The sequence below is a fragment of the Sebastes fasciatus genome, chromosome 21 (genome assembly GCF_043250625.1).
Source record: "Sebastes fasciatus isolate fSebFas1 chromosome 21, fSebFas1.pri, whole genome shotgun sequence".
Taxonomy (NCBI): Eukaryota; Metazoa; Chordata; class Actinopteri; order Perciformes; family Sebastidae; genus Sebastes; species Sebastes fasciatus.
In genome coordinates, this window is record NC_133815.1 from 16,642,767 (window position 1) to 16,665,676 (window position 22,910).

Genomic DNA, 22,910 nt, shown 5'->3' on the forward strand with positions numbered 1-22,910 from the left:
CCTTTCATAGGTCACATCTATGACAGCATGTTTAAAATATGATTTCATGCTGTATGATTTTAGGCCTCAGACCTGACAGAAACATTTTTGGTTCCAAATATTTGCAAAATAGACACGTTTAACAGAACCCAGAAATCTTACACGACCTTTGACCTTCTCATAGTGTGGTTGACTCCATAAAAACACAATTTACCTTTGACTCATTACTTTGAAATACTGGTTTCTATACACACTGGTGCTTCCTATTTTGAAATAGGGTTAACTTGTCATTATATCTGCATTAAACTGCACATTCAGCATCAATAAATGTTATAAATTCAAGAATACTTGAAAGCTATATAGATTTCAAACCACTGACATTCTATAAAATCAATGTTAGTGATTATTTCATCGGATATAATCCGGGGTTCACACAGTTAGGGTTTATGTTTGTATTGCACACTCACATGCACACATAACACATGATAGATACATAAAGTGTTTTAACTCTGTCTGACCTTAATAAGTCAACATGAATAGTATTTCAAAAATCAATGAACGGTGCATGTAGGACAGAGTTAACTGTGCCAGAATGTTTGTTTATCAAGAAGCGAAGCGTTCACTTTCAGTGTCCAGTCTCACCAGTCACCCTGCAGACGCCACAGACTTGGCTATAGGTGGTGAGGTTGGCTGGTGGGGGGGTCAGAGATTCCTCTTAACTACAGACACCAGAGGGAGAGACAGAGAGAGAGAGAGAGAGAAAGAGAGAGAGTAAAAACATTGACAGAAAGTAAGGTGGTGGGGGGGGGGGCAGAGAGAGAGAGAGAAGATCTATAACAGGATATGAGATTAAATACAGTATGTCTGCCCTCTTCTGGTCACCACCGCCACCATCCACACTGACAGTCCCCACTGGGGAGGTTCGGGGGGGTCCAAGAGTCGAGCAGGAGAAGATGCAAGAGGTAGAGGGATAGAAATATAGAAGAGGAGGTGAAGAAAAGCAAGACACAGATGAGCAGGAAACAAGGCATGCTGAAGAATATACTGTACTGGCACATAGCTGACCTATAAAACAGATTATACATTTGTCTAAGCATAACACTAAATCATGAAGCAATTCCCATTACTACCGCTTATCTTGTGTAACCCCTCATCATAACAATTAAAATTGTTTGTTTGTGCTGTGGTTATTATCCTATTCCCTTGACATATCCCTGCAGAAATTATAATTTCATATTATGTACCTCATTTACTGTTAATATTAATCCAATATCATGTGAAATGACATTTCCAAGTGACAAAAAAAACTCCATGATATTCAAAATGTAATTAAACAGCGCTGCCATATCCTGCTATTTTCATGATTATTAAACCAATGGCGTGATTAAAAAAAAGAAAAGGAAATAACAAAATGGAAATGGTTCGCCACTGTTTCTTGACTGACAGCATTGTTTCTAATCTCATTAGCGACAGGAAATTGACTGCAAATGATGAGTGCACATTCCTAATATTGCTAATTTACTTTTAGCGCGCCGGGTGTTTCTTCAGCACCCGGTGTGTATTTGTTAGCCGTAATTGCCACGGCTCTGACAAAAGGACAGTCGGTGAATGACACATGTGTATGCGTGGGGAGGTTTGCGTGCGTGTGCGAGAGGGAGTGTGTGTTTGTGCAGGAGCAGCTCTGTGTGTGAAGTAGTTTATACATAAATGTGTATGTGTGCATCCTCTTGGGGCCCACCTCTGCCTCCAGGTGCTATTGGGGCAGGTGTGTAGCCAACAGGCAGCAGAGATGGCTAGTTAGCCAACTCAGAGGTGAGAGGTTTAGTCTTAGAAGAGCTAGTTAGTGGTAGGCAGGATTAAGCTCTTTATGTCAATAGCAGATGACTCCTTATTCTTCTGCGCTGGTTCAGGTTTGTTTGGAAGAATTCAAAAATTGGTCCCACTGAGGTACGCACATTTTGTGGTTCTTTCTAGGCCTCGGGCAGCAATCCGAGGCAATGTGCTTTAGATGGGAAAACCTGTCAACAATTATAACAATGTTTCTTTTCTCCGGTTATTCACAGACCTACATTGGAACCACATTACTCACAATCAATTGATCTGATTCTACATCCTTGTGAGGGTCAAGAAAGGACATCTCCACTTTATCAGAAAGTCTACGTTAGAATTGCACAAAATAATCCCATTCTTATTGAATAAAACTTCTACATTTTCAAACTGATAATAGTGCCGAAATAGACAGACAGACTAAACTGAAAAAGCTTGTTTTTTTCCACTCATGTATGAACTTGTAATATTGTTTTCCATTCATGCCAGTTCCACTGTAATGTCTCCTTGGCCAGTGTAAAAGAGATGTCAATCCCACTGTGACATATGGGTAAATAAAGATTAAATATGAACGAAAAAGTGAAAATATCGATTTGGTACAGGGTTTATTTCTGAGAGTACAGTTACACGTCTGATGTGATAGCGAGTTGCTGTGCCAGGGAGTACCAGCGGGTCTGCGTTTGGTCCGTGGTTTACTATGTTTTTGATACGGTGCCAGTGTGTGTGTAAGTGTGCCAGTGAATGCATCCACCTGCTTTTGTGTTCATCTGTCTGCTTGCGTGTTCATGTGCGCACTGTACATGTCTGGCCGATTGTGCATGTGCCTGCTCGCCTTTGTGCATGTATTTGTGCTTGCTTGCCTCTCTCTGTACGTGTGTGTGTATGTGTGTGTGTGTGTGTGTGTTAGTGTGTGTGTTCCCCTGGGCTTTCAGGGTAAGCCTTCGTGGCCTTGTGCTCCTCATCAGACTCTGTGTCTGGGGGCATGGCTGTAGGGTGGGCCTCCACCGCGGGGACCCTGGGACCGATGGGGGACAATCACTGCTGCCTCATAGCTGCGAGGAAGGAGACAGACATGGATGAAAAGAGAGAAAAAAAAGAGCATGAATTCTGTTTACTTTTTTTTTTTTTTTTTTTTTTTTTACTCCTCTCCATCCTTTTTTGCCCTAATCCCTCCTTTCCTCTCCGTAAGGATCTGCGAGGAGTTTCACAAGATATCACCTTTCACAAGGTTGTGTTTTGTGTGTGTCTTATTATGTATTTTAAGGGAATCTTCTGTCAACACTTCCTCATCTCCCCTGGTCACATGATCTGGGTCTGTCACACAGCAGGGCAGGCTTTTTCCTGTGAAACAGCTCTAGAAGGATAAACCTTACGTTCCACACAAAAAAAATCTATCACTCAAGTATTGACAAGGGGGATATTTTACATTTTTGTTGTTACCTGCAACTATTAGCTGGATTATTCAATAATTGCATGCAAAAAATAATGATGATGATGGAGCAATTAAGTTGACTATAAAGTAATTTTCACTTTCCAGAGTGTGATTGGAATAATTTCAACATTGATTATACAGTTTATGATAATTGCAATTCTGTTTGTGCAATCTGAATTACCAATTTTTCCAACAACCCAATGCTATGTGTTTTTCATTAAAAGTACCATTTGCCATGACCATTTAGTTGCATTGCTATAAGGTTAGAGTCCTTTATTGCTGTTCCAAGTTACATATATTTAATCTACACTGTGTATGGATCCCAACCAGTAGATAGGAGCCACTTGTTATGTCTATATTTGTTTTTATTTATTTTTATAATGTATATATTGTTTTTTTAAAAGGTGCTATATTAATAAAGATTATTATCATTATTATTATTATTATTATTATTATTATTATTATTATTATTATTATTATTATTATTATTATTGTTATTATTATTATTATGTCTAAAAACAACTATTTTCAATATTTCATAAATTATCATAGTAAGTCTTTCCATTCATGATTTAAGGTTCGGACATATAATTAATGTACTATGGACACAAACACAGAACTAGATGCCATATTGCTAAAAACTACATGCCAAATTCTCAATTTGACCTCCTATACACTAATAGTTTCTCCGCTGTTGTTTATAAACAAATAATCTACAGGCGGTTGCTCTTACTCTCTGGCATGAGAAATGGCCGTTGTTGCTAATGATGTTCTATGCAAACAACGTAATAAGGCAGGTTAATCAGGCCGGCATGATTTTCTATTAGCTGTGTTTACTCAGTCTGCGAGGACTTCGGGGGCTGGTTTCATCTCAATAACAAAGGATCAGACTCAAGGCTCTGACATTTGTTGCTGAAATCCACAATGGGAGCCAGAGACAAACTATGATAAACTGCAGGGTGATGTTCCCGCTCTGCTCTGCTGAGAGCAGCCGTGCCAATGACAGGCCCGTAGGTTTGAGATAGAATCTGATCTTCACAAACATCTTGCCAAAAAAAACTGTTTTGCAACATGATAGGTAATAATGTGAATGAGCGAAGCATAGCCCTGAAACAATTGTGTTGAAACCAAATATGTGAAATGATTGCTCCTCATTGTACAAGCTGTCATAACGTAAAAGATGACTTTAGTCTATAAACTATAAATTCACTCTCATCCCATGACCTCATTTAATTATCTACCTTCTCAGTATCTGCCTTTTGTTATGTGTTGGACGCAGCATTTGTTGTCGCTCTTTGACTTTTGAAAGTGTTTCAAAAGTAACACAATTACAAAGCGCTGCTCTCTGACACATGACAGATTCAACCGCACACTCGTCAATTCTTCTTTACGCCGCACCCTGCCGCCTTCACAATGGACTCCATATCTCAACCGGTGAGTTCACCCAGATCGGATTACCTGCTCCCTTCCTTCAATGAGAAGAAAAGTAGATTTCACTTTTGACCTCTGTGCTCTCTTGACAGGTGTCACACACATCAACGTTAGGTAAGGTTCAACTTCATGCTGCATAGTTCTGTGTTCCTTTTAATACCAGAGACAAGGACTTTACCGTGAAACAGGTTCAAAGGCATGCACTGATTGCTGGGAAAACGGTACAACGGTACATTTAGAATAATAAGTCGGGTTAAGAATAGATCAGATACAAGCAGGTACTGAGACATTTAAAGTTTGTTTATATGTAATATATACAGTATATACAACCAGCAGCCAATTAGCTTAGCTTAGCATAAAGATTGGAAACAGGGGGGAACAGCTAGCCTGGCTCTGTCCAAAAGAGCGACCCATGGGATGATTTGTCATTTTCATATTCCGCTTTTTGCACAGATTAGGGCTGGCTGATATGGAGAAAAAACAAATATCACAATATTTTTAACCAAATATCTCGATATTTATATTTTTAATTGTAGTGTCAATTGTATATAGGTGTTTTTACAAAATATTTACACCATGAGGTTTTTGTAATAATCATCAGTAATAAGGATATAATGTTGGAGTGGGTAAAGGCAAATAATAGAACAGCTAAAACAGTCTGGTAAGGCAAAAAAAATACATCACTTAAACTTAAAACCTGGAAAAGACAACACTTATGCCATATTATGATACTACGATATCCAAAATCTAAGTCGATATCTAGTCTCATACCATGATATCGATACAATATTGATATATTGCCCGGCCCTAGTACAGATTAAACACGGATAAACAACTTGTTAATAAGGGAACTTTAGAGCCAGACTAGTTGTTTCCCCCTGTTTCAAGTCTTTATGCTAAGCGGACCGCTGCTTGTTATAGCCTTACATTTCATGGACAGATAATGAGAGTGGTATCAATCCTCTACCTCTTAGCAATAAAGCGAATAAGCGACCAGTATCAACCTAATAGCATTACCACTGAGTGACGCAGTAGGAGTTCCTCTTGTCAGGGAGAGAGGGATGAAAGGCAGGAGGGAGTGTGTGTGTGCGTGTGTGTGTGTGTGTGCACATGCATGTGAGAGTGGGTACATAGGGTGGGTTGGGGTGGGGGGGGGGGGGGGGGTGGGGGGGGGGGGGGGGTGGGGGGTGGGGGGGGTGGAGGGGTCAGCGAGATGTAAAAACTCAAAAGACAAAAAGGGTGTGTGTCATGTGCCATAACGGCGACCGCTCATCTGTTTTTGGACGGTGGAGAAGAGACAGCAGAGACAGAGACGGACAGACCGACAGAAGGAGAGACAGAGAGAGAGAGAGAGAGAAGGAGGGATGATCAAAAGGATTGCAGCCATAATGATGAGGCCTCTGACTGGACGGACGCTGTCTCCATCCAGTTTGCTCTCATCAATGTCAATGCTCCTCTGACAGACACGGCGCGGCAAGCAGGAGATGGATGCCTTACTTGCACTCATACACTCCTGTCTGCCCACACACACACACACACACACACACACACACACATTTTGACATCACACCAACGCCTGTCTGCATAAGCTATAGCACAACTCTAATGATGGCTAACGTACATTTTTATTTGGTGTTGTGTTGATTGATTACTAATCTGTCACTCCAATCAGGTAACTACTCCTGTAAGTAAATCCTGAATTGTTTTGCAGCTAGTTTTCTTTTAATTAAAGGACTTCTTCTGTCTCTGAACTCTGAAGCACCCATGAAAATGAAAACAAACTTTTTTCTTTTTTTTCCAGACACGATGATAGTAACCAGATCATGTCTGTTGGGATGACACAACACAGTATCTTTCACCTGATCCTCAGATCCATGTCAATAGGGACGTACTCTGGAAATCCCCGTCACCCTATACTGTCATGTATACCTACGGCTACAGCTACTGCCACATCCCTACTGTCACACACACTGACTGGGAGTGAAAGTAAATGTGCAGGATTAAAAGTCCCTGCATTGCTAATGACAAAACATTACTTAAATTGTTTGCTAAATTGCATGCGATACATAATATGGTAATTGGATCCACCGTACTTTGTGTTAAAGGGAGAAAAGAGTACAGTGCAAAAGGTCAACAACAGGACGAAACTACCTCACATCTTTGTGATACTACTGACACATTCTTCTAATCCCCTTAAGCAAGTATTTCAATACACAAGTCTATCAATAGAATCTATGTGTGCCAGTAAAACCAGACTTTTCTGGGCAATACTTCCTTACAAGTCACTGCATAATGTATAATATAAGCAATGTCTTAATTATTCATGCATTTATGTAGTGTTACATTAAATGAACATGTAGTATGTGTGACCCTGGGGCCATGAAAATCATTCAGAACTTGTTGCAAAATCAAAAAACTTAATATTTGTGAATCAGTTTTGACCTTATTATGTACTAGGGAATATGGTGAAGTGCACTACTAGTTTAAGGTGGGTGTGCTGTGTGCAGGATGGTGTTGAGTCATGGGTGGATCGATTTAAGGAATAAGAAAGCAGACAGATATGACCTTCTGAATTACCAACATACTCCAGTACTTGATCCAGGGGTTACTGGTACTGGTGAGAGGATACAGGCTAATGTTTGAGTAATAGATCCATGAGTTTGAAGCCTTATTCGACACAAAAACGCTACACAATACTCTGAGACAGGATTTTAAGTTACCACAGCAACCAACATTGTAGCCGCAATCCTGAGGTAAACAGTAGAATTATGCTGTTCACATTACTAAATACTTTGCATGTATTTTGATTGGCAAATGCAGCACCTTGAAGGACATTGCAATGCATTGCATCAAAAGGTGATCCAGGTTCAACTTTTTTTTGCTGTGTGTTTTTATTTTATTTATTTATGAAATGGATAAAAGGGACGTGATTTTTTTTTTGGGGTACAAAATCCAGCCTTACTGTGATTCCATTCTAACTTTGAAAATGAAATTCGATGCGGCGGGACATTAAATTGCTTTACAGGCACTATATACAAACATGGTGGCTACTTTTAGAGAAAACCTACCAGACATTGGCTTCACAGAACAACAAATATAAAAGCCTTTAAAAGCACTGAATCCCTATTGTGTTTTATTAACCAGAACTGGGCCGTGGATCCCTCACAGTATCAACTCCACCTGCTTGGATTCAGCCTGTTTAACTTCAACAGCTTTTCAAGAGGAGATTTCCCAGCTCTGATAGACACCGTCAATAAAGCGCGCTCCCATAATGAAGTGCCGTTTAGCATTAGCCATTCATAGCTTCAAGTGGGAAGCATAACATCCCACGGGTCGCTTTCACTCTCAAACCACAATAATGGCACTTTCATTTAACCCCTTAATATATGTTAATCCAGGGATGTCAATGGGTTCTCTTAACACTCATGCACAGGCCGTCGGGGGCCGAGAGGCCGGCGAGGAACGAGCCGAACACACAGACAAAGGCTGGCTTTAAAGACGGCCCTGATATTTGATTTAATAAGAGAGCCTTCCTTAAAACAAAGGCACATTGTTGGCTCTTGGCTCTGTGTGCTATGTTTGGTGTGTGTGTGTGTGTGTGTGTGTATATATGTGATGGAGAGAGGGTTGCATGTATGACTGCATGTGTGTTTGTGTGAGTTTTATCCACCCACTTGCTGGTCTGCCCGGGCCCTCTGTTTGTTTCACTTCTCCTGGCTGGGTTGCCAGTTTGGGAGACTGCGTGCCTCAAACGGCCAGCAGAAGGGTTTAAAGATAGGGTGGGGAGAGGGAAAGTGATGAATATGTAGGGCCCATTGAAATGAAAATCCCAGCAGCCCCTGGAGACCGGGGCTTAGAAGTCATTGCCGAAGGGATCTCCATCTGCTTTTACCTTTAGCTTCTTCACTATCTATCTATCTATCTAGCTATCTATCTATCTATCTGTGAGGTGGCAGAGGTTGGTTTACATGTGCAGGTATGTAAATATATGCATATACTGTTTGTGTGCGTGTGTGTGTGTGTGTGTGTATGTGTGTGTGTGTGTGTGTGTGTGTGTGTGTGTGTGTGTGTGTGTGTGTACGTTTACTGTAGTATATGTCTCATGGAGGCCTGAGTGGTGCCTGGCTTTGACAGAGGCAGCCCGCAAATCAGGAGTAAATCAGGACCCGGGGGCATGCCGGCTTCACTGAGGGGGAAGTGAGACATATTCACTGAGACCAAATCAGCCTTAATCTGGCCTCAGAGAACCCCGTATACCACTGACCCAACAACCAACAACCAACCCAGCCACAAACACAGGTTGTCTGTGTGCAGGAAGTTCTCGTACATCGTTCATAGCTATACCTACAAAAACTTAATTCACTGTAATGTGTGTAATATCCTCAAAACAAATTTCTATGTAATCAACGTAATGGTGAACCAGGAAGTATAAAGATCAACAAACACCGCGTAGGGAGGAGGTCGGGGTGGATGTAATGGTAAAAAAACACTAGATTTCGCCCAGGAGGCCGGTGTGTACCCCGTGTGAAAACAGAAGTCGCATTGATTTAATTGTCACGTAACTTCCGTACTTGAATTACGCCACTTCTGGTTTTATTTTAACCCAAACCACGATAATTTCCTAAACCTAACAAAGTAGTTTTGTTGCCTAAACCTAACCAAGTCGATATTTTCTTAAACCTAACTAAGTAGTTATATTATCTAAATCTAACTAAGTAGTTTTGTTGCTTAAACCTAACCAAGTCGATCTTTTCCTAAACCTAACTAATCAATTATGTTGCCTAAACCTACTCAAGTTGATCTTTTCCTAAACCTAACTAAATAGTTTTGTTGCCTAAACCTAACCAAGTTGTTTCCTGTCAAGGCGGAAGTTCATTTTGAAAAGTCTGGAGCGGAAATTGACACGCCCGTCACGTGTTGCTGGACATTTGTCGGAAAATGCACAAAAAATGAGGAATAACTTTCGTAAGATATCACATGAACCATTGTATGAGGATACGTTGCTGTGTGAATTGTGTGTCCTTAGATGAACTTTCCATTTTACCGCATACTTGGACTCCAACAAAAGCCAGTTAAAACAGATTATGGTCGTGTTACTGTAAAGAGGCAGGTGCTTCACTGAAATCAAACCTCTCAACGACCCCCCTCACTGAACAGTAAACCGCCTGCACAGTGGTTGTGTATTTAGACAACGCTGACAGACAATGACATGTACAAGACTAAAACTGGCTCACAGACTGTCTACAATAAAAAATGCCGTCACCCAGACATGATGAAATGACGAGGAAACAGACGATATAAGAGGCTTTAGATTAACTGTATATTCAACATTTCCTAAACACCTGCAATAATACCTGCTTTCCCTGAAAAGTGCGGAGGTGTTTGGAAGAGCAGCATGGTTGCTTTGGACTGATATCTTTGTTTCTACCTCTCCTAAAACCGAGGCACAGTTGGGAAGAAGACAGACATGATACATACAGGATTGAGTTGTAAAGGATACATCTTGCTTTCAAAAGGATGGATGGGTATGGTGAGACATACAGTACTGTGCAGGCTCATTGTACAGCTTAGTATTTGTTTGACTGCCAACTGAACAGGTTCTGCAGTTCCATCCAACTGCTTTTGAGTTTCATTGGCACCGAAGTATCAACGTATCGCATCAAAACAATAATAGCCCACATCCTTAGAAGTCCCTCACTTCTCTTTGATGGCAAAATGTTTGCTTTCTAAGATCTCATCACAGCCTAAGTTTTACATTAAATTAAATGAAAACTCTCATCTTTCGGAGGTTGCGTCTGGTTAGCAAAAGTTTTACACATGGGTGGAGTATTTATGTGTCAATGATAAAAAAAAAAAAAAAAGTTTTATTTCCTATTAAAAGCAAAAGATAAGATTAACATTTGGGTTGAATCTTCTCAGATGGAAACTGGATATCACTGTCAAAACATGCATTGTGTAGCTAATGAGATAAGAAGTGTTTGAATTAGATAACACAATAAATATTAGGGCTAAGACGATACACCTATCTCCCAATTCGATACTATCACGTAACTTGGGTTCAGATGTATGTATTGCAATTTTTAAGTATTGCGATTCTACAAGAATTGCGATTCGATATTACGATTTATTGCGATTTTTATTAACTTTTTTAACACTAGACCATGGGAAAAAGTTAAATCATACACTTCTAGGGACTTTTACTTTGGAAAATATCTAAATTGATACATTAAAAATGTTTGCTTTTCAGCACGTATGTAGTCAGAGATGTCCTGAAGTCAGATATATCAGTCATTGTCAGGCATTTTTAATTTTTTTTTCAGCAACCCAAAAATCAAAGAATAAAGTAATTTCCATCACAATTAGTGGTATGTTCTTTTTAATTTATAAGGGGCATGTAATGTTTTATACTTCTCGTGAATAAAATCTAATACATTTTATTTCTATATACTGTATGTTGTGTTTGAACACCGGACATATTCACACGTGTAAACTTCCGCTAACTTTGCCAAGTCCGTCACTAGCTCTCCCGTTAGCTCGATTCTCTTTATACATCCATGGTCAGCTCCATCGGGGCCGTTTGAATGCATTTAACATAAATGTCAGTATATGGGTGCGCTACAGTCGTAGCATCAACCGCATGTTACCACGATACGATAACGTTTCCTGTCCATGACAGAGTTAGCATGCAGCTTTAGCCATATCTAGCTTTGCTTTTCGGGGCAATGTGTGAAACCCAAAGTGTTTCCATACTTTACTGTATGTGTAGTGTTTACCACTTTGGATTTGAAATGTGATTTTGCAGGTCGTATCGACGTTGAACCTCCGTCGTTTTCTACTTTTTCGTTGCGGCCAACTGCGGTTTGTTTTGGTTGACAGATACGGAACGGATATGACGTCACGTTACTCAGACTATAACAATAAAAGCAGTAACTTCCTTCTACCTCCGCAATGAGTCAAATTAATATATTTCAAAATCTTAAAAGAAAATTGCAATACATAGGTGAATAATTTTTTTTCCCACTCCTAATATAAATATAAATATCCAGCTGAGAAGTGAGTGAGTCTGTAAGAACCTTACTGTAAGAATAAAACATTAAAAAGATGCTGCTCCAAGTCAACATGATTGCTGTAGGACTTTGATAACCACAGATCATTTGACATGTAGGTATTTACCGCTCTGATGCTAAAGGGCGTATAGCATATCTCCTGACGTGGCAGTGCCAGTTTGTCGTTTCAGTCGGGCGTCAGTGGTTTTCAGCGAGCCAGGGGGCATGTGGCGAATCTGAAGGGCCTTGTGTTCGCCAGCTACCTCTCTGCCAGACACAGGCCATCCCAGGTCACCGCCACTCCACAACCAATCTGTGTCATCACCACCGCATTCTCCCACTTTCCTGACAACGTGTTACACCCCCACACCCCGATCCGTCCTCCATCGCTTTCTACCCCCTCCTTCGCCTCCTTGCTTCTCTAAATCCCCACTCACTTTCTCCTTTCAACCGTTCTCTCTCCCTCTTTTATCCTCCTCCTCACCCTCCTTTATTTTTGTAACTCTCTCCAATTTTATTCTCCTCTTAAAGCTCCTCTTCCCTTTTTTCTCTCTACAGTATCTCATCCCTCTTCCTGTTCTCATTACTCTCCCCTTTTCCTCACGCTCTTGCTATGCTTCCTCTCTCTCTCCCTACTCTTATCCCTCCCATTCTCCAGCGCTCTCCTCACATCAGAAAGTGTTGGATTTTGACATCTGCCTGCAGGAGCAGTGACCCATGAAGTAATTAGAGGAGGAATCTCGCCTTCTCTTTCTCCCTCCCCTCGCTCCCCTCCATCTCCTCCGCTCTCTGTCTGCTCTGAGCCGAGGATCATATAAAAAAGCTGGTTATGTTTACTCCCTGATCCATCTAATTTCTGTAACGAGGGCCGAGCGGGCCTCATCTCCTTACCGCGCCACGCTTAAGCCAAGGCGTTGGGCTGGAGAGGCGCCTCAGGCCCCCGCAGGGCACTGTGGAGCCTCAACTACACCGCTCAGCCGCGGAGACGAGACTGGGACCTAACCGGATTAACTCCCAACCAGCACAGGTAGAGGGACCCTGCTTCAAACAGGCACACACACACACACACACACACACACATGCATACATGTGCACACAGAGCGAGATGCAACTTTACACCATTTAATGTATCATCAGAAAAAAGTGCTGGGATGAGACATCTATGTGATTATATGTGTGTGTATTTGTTTGTGTGGGTGTTGTGTGTGCGCTGCAGAGAAAATAAATAAAGTAAAAAAACTTCAGCTGCTGCAATATGAGATGAGAGAACACAATTATGAATTGCTCCGGAGCTTACGGCCACTCCGGTGATAACTCTCAAGTGCTGTGGTATCAAATTGCTAGAGCATAGAAATCCCCCCCCCCCACCCCCCTACACACACACACACACACACACACACACACACGCATATACACCCCCACCCACAATTGAAAATATTTGCCCCTGGATTGCAAATGTAATATGTAGGGTAAGGGTTGATGTATAATGCAACAAAGTGAAGTCTGAAGGCCATTCCAAAACATGACAGGCTTGGATGTCAAATGTTTTGCTGGGCATCATTAGAGTGTTTTTCCATGTCCTAATTCACAGATTATTCATTTAGAAAAGTCTTGAGGGATTTTTCTGGTTACTTTGTGTCAGCGCTGCTGGTAAACATGGTTCAGTACACCTCATAACTCAGTGTATTGTACAGTACAGTACACAGTGTTTATCGCCATTAAAAAAGGGAATAAGGAGGGGATCCATCCAGGCTGTTCTCATACACCGTTCGTAGCTATACGAAAAGTAATGCACTGTAATTTGTATACGTATATCCCACAAAATCTATTTGTATTTAATCCTTGTAATTGTGAACCAGGAAGTTTAAAAGCGACAAACGCTGCTTAAAGGAGGAGGTCGGGATGGATGGGCGGGTCCAAAAACACAGGACTTTCGCCCAGGAAACCAGTAATCAACGTTGATTTGTCTTGTAACTTCCGATAAAAACTAAACAAAAAGCAGGTTCCAGAAGTAAGAAAAACTCATTCAAAATCACGAACTACAACCCTTAAACATGACCAACCCGTTCTCATTCCCAACTCGTCACATATGGACACTTGATCACAACCCCATGGCGTCACAAACTTTCTAATTTTACAGCTAAACAGTACAAGATGATTCTGAAAACATTTGAGGCGAGAAATAGACATTAATGTAACATAATACTGATTCATATTTGATCAGCGCTGCCTAGTTTGACCGTTTGATCGGAGTTCGCGAGTGATTGACAGCCTGCTCTCATAGACATCAGCTGGACAGCAGATCCCAGGTCAGCTCTGACTGTTTGTTTTACCCCGGTCTGTGAAATCTCGCAGATGACATTAGGAGCACCGGAGGACACCGGAGGACTCAGAGGCACATGTTTTATTTTTCAATTTACCTGTTTCATGTACTACTGTCATAATATAGCGACCGTTTTATAAAAATAACTTTTTTTAATCATATTTACAGCAATCTCGCCTACTTCAGCTTTAAGGTCTACGAGACCGACTTCTGTAACTCAAAATAAGTCAAAGTTGACTTTTGGTTTCACACTGGACACAAACAGCGGTCTCCTAGGTGAAAGTTAGTTGAAAGCCCAGTGCATCTCATACAGATGCTAAAGTGTGCCTTGTGCATCGGTATCAGACGCCGAGGGCTGTGACAAAACGTCGGAATTTGATGCCTTGGGAATGAGATTGGGCTGAAGGATGATCATTTTAAAAACTACAGTAATATTTCTGTTTTTGCCTGAGTTTAATAGATACTGTACCATTTCCCACAATCCAAGTTCAATCCCCTGGACCGGCAGGAAAATCTAGGTGGGGAAAGTGCAAACAGTGCAGATGTTTTTGGGCAGAGGCAGATTACAGTTGTAAAGATTACATTAGAGGAGATCACGAGTGCAGAGAGGCTTACCTGGTAAAAGTAATGACATAATAATAGATGACAGGTGACAGCTACAGCTCTGACTCTAGTTACTACTACTGCTATTACACAACATTACATATAACAAAGCCATTTAGAGAGCATTGCCGTGTCTGACAGTGTCTGACAGTGTCTCCACACATTTCCATCATGTGGGTACAAGGTGTTCTGTTTCTTCCTGCTGTGAAACAGTTTATGAAGCACTGGCATAGCTACCACGGGTTTGTGTCTCAGTCCGTCCTTTCCCGTGGCCGCCCCCCCCCCGACAGCTTCAGGCCAAAGACACTGGCCAGAGCAAAGCCACTCTAACCCAATTGGACCATCAATTACTACTGATTAGCCTCAAAGTAGCATCTGTCTCAGGAAGCATTTAACCAATATATTCTCCATAGTGACATACGGCGGCAGAATTAACTGTCATATGTCAGTGTGGTTTAATAGGGTTATTACATTTTTGACATGTTCAAAAGCTCGCGGTTTGGCTAATGGAATGGTGGACAGAATCCACCTGGCTGCCGCACCTCTGCATGTCTGTTTTCCATTCATGCTAAGAAATATGGAGGGAAATTGAAATGATTTAGATTGATGCTCCTTAAGCAGCAAAACTAACATGTGTTTAAATATTAGTTTTTTTGTCATGTGGTAAGGATGTTGTAATGAAATGACAGCTAAATCTGTACATAGTAGCATTTTCCTGCAAAGACATGAGAGAAAAAAAAGCAAACAAGATTTGAACTCTTGTCATTGCCTTGATTTAGCAGTTATACCCACAGTGCCACCTGAAGAAAAAGTCTGGTCTTTATTAAATAACAAAAACTTGCAGTGCCAAATAGTTGTATTGTATTTACCTCGTAAAGCAGGGAGCTGGGAGGGTACCCAGGAGAATAGGTGTCAGTCAAGCCTATGGAGTTGGTAAAACAATCTGTCAATGTGATTTTGTGTGCACGTGTGTGCAGCTGTGTCTGCGTGCACGCGGTTTATGTGTGTATGCGTGCACGTGTTGGTAAAACAATCTGTCAGTGTTTTGACAGCCATGTCACACGCCGGGGATCAGTCTCGGGGGATCCTGCGATGAGAACTCCTGATTACCCCTTCTATGCATGATTCCTATATTTAACCCCGGCAACCGTGACTTACATGTGGCACGGATGACTTGCTTCGCGGGGGGAAATTGTTTTTTGCAGCAGGTGCGGAGGGTCGTACGGGGCATGCGAAAAAAAGTTTTCAAGGTGACACGAGGCACGGTGGTGTAGCAATGACATCCTTTGCCATCTGTCTATCATTAAGGTAAGTTGCTTGGAAACAGCGTCACTCTGGCACAGAACAGTGAGCACGTCACTTAGTTAAAAAAAAAAAGGTTTTCAAAGTAAAGCTTTTGTGGGATACTGATGCTTGAATCAAGTGTTGTTTTTTCATTTAGTTTCACACAGAGAGGCTTGGATTATAAATGTATTGCTACAAGAGCCTATAGATCTATATTAATTAGGGCTTTCAAAGATAACGCGATAATAACGCATTAACGCAACTTGTGATTTTAAGGATGTAGCAGGCTCAGTTTTAAAGGTAGAGTGAAGACACTGACATCATATGAAACTAAAAAATCTAAGGAATCCATTGGTACCAACCGTGTCATACTAGCTCGTCGCGAAAGAGCCTAAATAACACTACAAACTTTTGCTAAATTTTGGCGAGGAAAAACTGGCATTTTCAAAGGGGTCCCTTGACCTCTGACCTCAAGATATGTGAATGAAAATGGGTTCTATGGGTACCCACGAGTCTCCCCTTTACAGACATGCCCACTCTATGATAATCACATGCAGTTTGGGGCAAGTCGTAGTCAAGTCAGCACACCGACACACTCACAGCTGTTGTTGCCTGTTGGGCTGCAGTTTGCCATGTTATGATTTGAGCATATTTTTTATGTTAAATGCAGTACCTGTGAGGGTTTCTGGACAATATTTGTCATTGTTTTGTGTTGTTAATTGATTTACAATAATAAATATATAATATATATTTATATAGCAAGTATATTTTCCCACTCCCATGTTGATAAGAGAATTAAATACTTGACAAATCTCCATTAAAGGTACATTTTGAACAGATAAAAAAAATATGCGATTAATTTGTGATTAATCTCGATTAACTAACTATGGACAATCATGCAATTCGATTGACAGCCCTATAATTAATACGACTGTTTATCCCTGTTAATCATGCAGGCGTCTTTACAGAGATGATAAAAAAAAGAAACTCAGCCAATGAGCAGTTTCACTGCAGCTATTGGAGGTCAAGTGCCTTGCTCAAGGGTATCTCTTTAGTAATTGTTGAGGGAGCGGAGCGGATTTCTTAACCTCCAAGTTGGGAACCGAAATGGGTCAGGGGCCGCTTTCTCGTGGGTGTCCTGACGACAAAGAGCGCTACTAAGTTTTCTTGAGACTTGGACCCACGATGAGGATAAATTTCTCAAATTTCAGTTACGGCCCGAGAGCGAGCCCGATGTGGAGTATTAATGGTTCAGTAGGGGATGCACAGGGTAATATAAAACACTATGTGCTGCAGACAAAAAAAACAAACTGTGGTGGTTTTCTCTTGTGTGTGTTAATGGCAGTGGCAGGGTGACATAACATAACTCTTGATTTATAAGGCTATTTGAAATGCCATCGCTCGCGGGGCTGTACCCATAGAGCGGGCAGGGAGGATCGCTGACAGCTCACTGACTACAGGATGGTGAGACAGAAACGCCTGGTGTGTCTGTCTGTCCTCCTTATCTCCCCGTCGACCATCTTTTGTTCTGTGTCATCTGTTTCGTGCAATCTTCTGCACGTCTCTCATCTTGCTCTCCTATACTCCGTGCATCTTTCTTTTTATCCATTGTGGTGGCAAAGGGTCGTAGCACCGTGGGACTTTTACACTCCTCACCCATTAAGTTCAAAAGACACACTGTGATTGTGATGGGAACCTTTAGGTGGAAACTAATACTTTTGGTTACCAAAGAAGTTAAAGCTCTTCAGGAAGAAAAAAAAAATGTGGGCAGCCTAATGGTGATATCCTTTCACATCACCTGCTCGCCTGTCAGCTACAGGGCATTTTGGGGAATTTTGTAATGTATAAGCCTGACATTGGGTTGATTGAATGTGACATGTTCATATAAGCAATTTTGGTATTGTGAGCTAAATGCACCAAGTAATGGCTGAAAGAAGGGCTGGGTTGGGGGTGTAGGTTGGAGGTGTAGGTTGAGGTCAAGCACTGTAGGTGTGTGCAGGTATGAGGGTAATGTATTTAGAGACACCCACCTGTTTAGCCCCCAGGACTAAGACGTAGTGGAGACAAGAGTGAGAGCAGTCCTTTAAGCATTTCAAATGCTCTATAATTATCAGTGTGTGTAAGTGTGTGTACTTGTTTGCCTGTAAACTAAGTTGCATGCACATTTCCACAGAAAGCTAAAGTGTGGATGGGGGAATTTTAAAGGGCGACACGTGAGACGTTGCACTGTGAGACGCCAAATCTCTGTAGCAGCGATAAGACAAAAGCCCAGGTGGGGTCACCTATTGTCATGCACATAAGTGGACATATACGATACCTGTATGTAAGCATGTTCACATTACCAGAGACATTTTGGAAAGCAACTGCTGTAACGTGATCACTGAAAAATAGTAGGGAACACAATATGAGGCGCAAGCAGGTTTGACTGGGTGGGAACTAAAGCAGCGCCGGTGCTCGGTAGGGGAATTCCTGAATGAAAACAGATCCCCACACTGTCAAACAGGCTCGGGTGTTTGTGTGTTTAGGTATGTTTGAAGAATGTTGCCACTGTACATTGTCATTGTCGACGGGGAAACTGATCGTCGCATTAAACAGCGAGGGAATATTAGCAAAGGAAAACAGATAGGAGTATCATTGCATTAGGAATGTGGCTCCTGAAAGAAAAACCACAAGTGCACCTTGAGATGATACTGTTTCACCGCAGCTATTTTATTTCTGACAAAACATCACTAAGTCAGCTTGGGAAGATGTCAGGTGGTCTGCATACGCCCTGCGGCCTCCCAGCTCGCTTCTGTGGAAGCTCAAAAATAACGTTTTGAGGTTATCTTCCAAGATTCTGCCAACTCAAGTATTAGCAAGTCAATCAGTTCTTTCTCAATAACAATAATAACCAATTCTTTCTCAATAACAACAATAACCAATAGTTATTATTCTGTCATAATTTTGCATAAATGGGACACCCAGTCAGAATGAGTCACCAATTGTGTCTATTTTGGTTTTAGCATGCCATATTGTTCAAATTCTAAAAAATAGAGTATGGGGGAAGCATGAATTACACCATTTGATATATTTACTTACTTATTCATTTGTATATTTATTTATTTTTTGGGGGGTAAGATGTTTGTTTATTTAATTATTTATTATTGTTTTAATATTATTATTTAATTTAGTATTTTCTTTTAAATTATGTTATTTTGTATTAATCATTTCCAGTGCATATTTTGAAAATCAATACAATTTGATCAGAGCAGTTAGCCCAACTAAATTGTTCAAATGCTAAAAAATAAAAAGGGAAACATCAAATGCGTTTCTTTTTTGTCACCATCAGACCAGTTTTTTTTTTTTTTTTTTTTTATATGAGGAGGGGGGTATTTATTTATTTATTTAAATATTCATTTCATAATTGTATTTCAATTAATGTTTCTTCTAAATGATCTAAGTTTTTGTTAATAATTAACATATCTTGAAAGTCAATCCGATTTGATCACAATAGAAACAAAATATAAAATTTTATGTAAAATGGTCAACCAGCCAAACCAAAAATCAGCTCCTTCTTTCGGAAAATATAGTCATAATTGGCTTGGGGCTCCCTGTTATGCTTAAAAATGAGTATGTCCCACTGTGACACACAACAAAAACAAACACACAAAGCTGCACATTGTTACCCTTATTTTTGATTACAATTACACAGAATTTGGTGGTTTTCGAGCAATCTTCCAATACAAGCACGGCACCATAGTGTTGGTTATATCGGTTAAAGATGTTTGTGATGTACAAACATGGAGAAAATGCCCGGGCCAAGGACTTTGGTTAAAGTATCAACCTGTGGGAACAGAGAGTGTGTTGCCTGTAACTGTGACTCATGCAGTCTGCCATTTCTGTGGTTAGGCTAACTGCTCTGACCCCAGCATCAGTCACCATCAGCCCACAGACAGGCTCTCATTTTACCGTCTGAGGAATTCACCACCCTATTCAACGCTATAGAGCTGCTGTAAGACTATACTGCAGTAATCCAAATCAACAGTAATCCTGAATTATCTACGTGGAAAAAATTATGTGAGGTGTTGATGAAAAACATTCATCTGCTTTCATTTAAAGGCGTATGTGCATGTGCCATATTTTTAGCACACATAACATTGTTGCTGGCCTCGCTGAGTTAATTATTGTTTAAACGGGAAGCCACAGCCAAATCACAGTGATGAAAACAAATCCCTGCGCAGCCAAACATTGTTAGGGGGTTTTAAAAATTGTGTCTCACCGAAAACTCTGTTATTGGATTAAGAAGAGAAGTGCAAACAAAACACATCCTGGATAAATATGGTAAATCCATGCCAGTTTGCTCGCAACATCCTGATGTTAGCCTGTGCCATGAGTCATTGGTGTCTGGGAGGTCATGTTTCAGTCAGATTAGCAGTCACCTCATGAATGACTGTTTTCCCAGTAATTTTATGGACTTAATGAAAACTATGATCTCACCTGATTAACTTAAACCATTACATTTATTTTTCTGTTTGTGCCAAATCCATAAGAACCCCAATACCGTCAACTCCGACTTCCCAGCTTGTGGCCCTCCCAAATCTTCTTGTATCCAAACATCTCTCCCCCCTTCGCTTTTTCTTTTAAACACACGGCCCTGTTATCACCCTTGCTTCCTCTCTTCCCTCCTTCCCTCTCCATCCTTTATTTTTTCAAAGCATGAGAACGGGGCCGGGGCGATTAAGGAATCCTAGCCCCGGCTAATCACCCCGGACTGGAGCACTTCCGCTGCGCTGATTACCGAGGAAACCATTAAGGAGAAGAAAGTGGCTGGATCTTTCATCCTGGTCGGCCGGGCTCAGGGGAGGTCAGAGAGGGGTGTGTTTGATAGGCCATTTACCCTTCCTGTTCTTATTATTCCAGCATTTCCTCTATCTGGACTCAACACGACTGCAGCAAGCGGACCCCGGGCCCGTCTTGCCCTCCCTCCCAGAAGGGGCTGTAATCATTGCCATACTGGTGTCCTGGACTCACTGGTACGCATGCATGACACCGCGTTGATTCACAAACACACGCAAAAACGCACACATGCACCCCTCATCACACATTCCAACTCACTTTCACACCCTCACACACACATTATACTGGTATACAGCACTACAGCTTTTCTTCTCCCCGACACACCACCCCCCATCCTCCTCCATCAATACAAGGTCTAGTTGAGCAGCAGTGACCCTGGAAGAAACAGAGTACACACATATACAAGTAGCGCCCCTTCCTCCCTCGTTTTCCAACCCCCTACCCAAAAAAACAAAACCGGCGTATTTGCGCGCACCAGGGCCTCATGGGTACTGTCACAGATGGTGCTAATGACGTGTGCCCCGGCAGAGGCAGCGCCCTCGTTCTCGCTAGACTGGTGACATATGCTCAGTCGCAGGGCCATCAGCGGAGCACGGCAGCCCCCAGTGTCCGAGAGACACCCCCGTAACCCCTCTACGACGGCGACACAATGACAGACCCTAAACAAACAGAGAGCCCCGGCTCTGCCTCTTTCTCTCTCTTCATTGTATTTCAATCTGTTTCTTTTCTCAGCCCTCCCCCCCTCCTCCCACTGTCTGTTTCTGTCTCTCCCTGTTACTTCTCCCTCCCCTATGTTGTTCATCCCTCCTCTGCCTTTTTCCCCTAATGTCCCCACCGAGCCTGACTTGATGGATGACCCTTTGCTTTGGCGATTAGGGTCCCCGTGGGGGCCCCTTTCCCTCCACTGTAGGAATCCGGGTACGGCGGAGTGACAGAGCAAGTTCAGGCCGCCGCCTGCCTCTGAGTATAAGCACACGCATAGCAGATATCAGGGGGATTTGTATAGAAGGGTGACAGGACGCATCAGCCGAGTGGAGTATCATGGTCGGTAATGGCCAAAGCACTCGCTCGTCTCTGTGTCCTGTGGTCTTCCCCTCCACCCGAGCTGCTTGTGCCCTGTCGCAGAGGGACTGAGATGAGACCAGATGTGTTGCGGTGTTCTGATTTTATTTCTCCTCCAGGCTTTTCAGTATCTACTAAAAAGCAACATAAAACACAAGTAAAAATGAAATTTGAAAATTAGAATGAAGAGATCATTATATTTGGTGCTAAATGACATAATACTCCTATTATTTTCATGCATTTCAATACAATATATTGTTTCAGTATCCAAAGGTGACACCACGACACAGACACTTCAACAAAAAAGATTTAAAGGGGGAATTCCTTGAACATGAGGGCGACCAAAAGGACGCCATTATCCCTGTAACCCAACCTCCTCAGTATTACTGTAGCTCCACACTGATGCACCATGGGTATGAATAATCCTCTGGAGACTGTTTGTACTGTATAGTGATGCCACACCGGCCTTTTGTGCGCCAGCATTCCTTCAAAAAGTTGTAAAAATGCTTAAAAGGTAGCTGTGGACAAATTACCAAATTACACCGAAGCCCCCCGGGGGAACACAATGTGGAATCAGTGGAAAGTGTTGGAGGAAAAACACTATGTCATGTTTCTGTAACCAAGAAGATGTAACCATAGACGCCTTTTGTTCGAGATAAAGCAGAAAGACAGTTGTCTCACCGTTTGTTTAGAGGGGATGTTCAGTTGATGAGCTCACGCCGAGATTCACTTTTCTATATAAATGGTTTAGCTATTGGACGGGTGCAGTAATTTGAACTCAGCAATAATAGAAAAACGTGGAAACTAAACTAAAAAGGCATGCACAGCAAGCAATATATGTAAAAATTTGCATTATTTAATCAATAAATCAATCAAGCTATATTTGTAAAGCACCTTCCATACAGGTTAGTGCTTCACAGATGACTGACAAGACAAAAAATAAGACGGAACAGAAGTGTGGACTGTGAAAACAACAGAAAAGATAAAAACAATTTAGCAGTTTAACTATTTGACAATTGGAGACCAATGCAAGCGAGACAGTAAAATGATAAAAATGTAATAAAATAGAATTAAACGTTATAGTAAA

General features: G+C 41.5%; 1 long non-coding RNA gene across 3 annotated transcripts in view; it reads right to left on the minus strand.

Moving 5' to 3' along the window:
- Positions 1 to 2,288: 2,288 nt before the first annotated feature.
- The window catches only part of LOC141759536 (uncharacterized), a 140,423-nt gene continuing 119,801 nt past the window's right edge, over positions 2,289 to 22,910 (minus strand). For 2 of the 3 annotated variants that reach the window (XR_012592137.1, XR_012592138.1), the window contains exon 4: positions 2,289 to 2,858. This is a non-coding gene — a long non-coding RNA (uncharacterized LOC141759536). The remainder of the gene's footprint in view (positions 2,859 to 22,910) is intronic. The other variant, XR_012592136.1, reaches the window with a different exon arrangement.